Source organism: Aptenodytes forsteri, unplaced genomic scaffold, assembly GCF_000699145.1.
Source record: "Aptenodytes forsteri isolate BGI_AS27 unplaced genomic scaffold, ASM69914v1 Scaffold403, whole genome shotgun sequence".
NCBI classification, from domain to species: Eukaryota; Metazoa; Chordata; class Aves; order Sphenisciformes; family Spheniscidae; genus Aptenodytes; species Aptenodytes forsteri.
In genome coordinates this window covers 176,603-178,082 of record NW_008795248.1, presented here as the reverse complement: position 1 = coordinate 178,082, position 1,480 = coordinate 176,603, and the positions used below count along the sequence as shown (strand labels likewise).

The window sequence follows — 1,480 nt, the reverse complement described above, 5'->3', positions numbered from 1 at the left end:
CCCCCCCGTGGGGGGGTCGCTCGTGGAGCGGCCGCGCGTGGGTCCGCGGACAAAAAGCTCTACGCAGCGCTTCCCTGGTGGTCTAGTGGTTAGGATTCGGCGCCTTCACCGCCGCGGGCCCGGGTTCGATTCCCGGTCAGGGAAACTACGTTTTCCCTCAACAAAATAATGTCCTCTTTTCCCCCCTCCCCGCTCTGATGATACCAATAATAGGCTTTTTCGCAGCAAATTCAACCCTCGAAGCACACACAGAGATGGCAAACGCCACCGTTATTCTAAAAGCCGGTTGGCAGCCTTGCTGCGCGGCACGTGGCTGATGTGGATGATCTTGCTTCTTTTTAAGAATCATTCCTTTAACTGTCACGGGTAATAACCTGATGAGGGATGGGCTTAGCAGAACTGGGATATCACCATCGCTATCCTAGGGCAATTCAGACTGGTGGGGCATTTTCCCCTGCTCGCAGCATTTCCCATCATCTGCTGGTAATTAAAATACGTATATTCAAGTATATATAACCATCTACTTGCAGCAAGGAGGGCATGAAAGCGTGTGTTTCTCTAAGGTAAAAACCACTTACAGATTCTCACTAATGAAACGCCGAGCCACAGCCCAACCCCTCATCATCCTTTCCTGCAAAAGAAACCCCTCACACCACCAAAGGCTGCTGCACTTGCGCTTTATTGCAATGCCATGTTGACCATTTCATTCGACTGACTCCCCACTCCACCTGGTGCATTGCTCAGGTCTTCCCAAACCGGTGGTTGCACAAGCCTTTTCAGCAATTGGGGTGTTTTGGTATTTTAATTCCTCTCCCTTGGGCTCTAGGGCTTGTTTGCCACCCATCCGAACCTCAAGGGAAGGAGGATGTTTTCTCTAGTGCCTGTTTCTCGAGACCACAGTGGGCACGTGCCTCCACCTCCTCCTCGGCACCACGCGCTGCAGGGCAGCTTGCACGTGCGCGGGGCTGACGAGGGGATCGCGACTCTCCCTCCGCAGCCGCTCGGCCTCACTCGACACCTGCTTGTAGATGTTCTCCACGAAGCTGATCATGAGCGCCTTCGCCTGGTGGGAGAGGAACCGGCCGTCTTGCTTGATCTGGTTGAGCGTCTTGGCATTGATGGAGTGGAAGGAGCGTTTCAAAGCCCTTTTCCTCTGCTTGTCCACAGGTTGACGCTTTGCCTGGCCCCAATGCTTCCTCTGCTTGGCCGGAGATCTCCTGCCACGGCTCTTCTGTCTCCTTCCCTGCTGGGATCTCCTTTCCTTCTGGGATCTCCTTCCCTGCTGGGTCCTCCTCTTTCTTCCCCTAGCAGACGCCATGGCTCAGCCTTGTCCCCACACTGCCCGGACCCCTCAATTCTACAAACAACCCCACCCTCCCCGTTTTATGCAAGTGAGCATGCAAATGAGGGGCAGCTCTGAGCCCTACCATTGGCCAAGTGAACTTCCAACCCCCCCCCCCCCAATTCACATTGGGGAGAA

At 54.7% G+C, this 1,480-nt stretch overlaps 1 protein-coding gene and 1 non-coding gene across 2 annotated transcripts in view; both read left to right on the top strand.

Moving 5' to 3' along the window:
* Positions 1 to 1,480, top strand: part of LOC103898530 (zinc finger protein 721) — a 165,826-nt gene that overhangs the window by 16,110 nt on the left and 148,236 nt on the right.
* Positions 72 to 144, top strand: TRNAE-UUC. The gene has a single exon. It is a non-coding gene; the product is annotated as a tRNA-Glu (tRNA).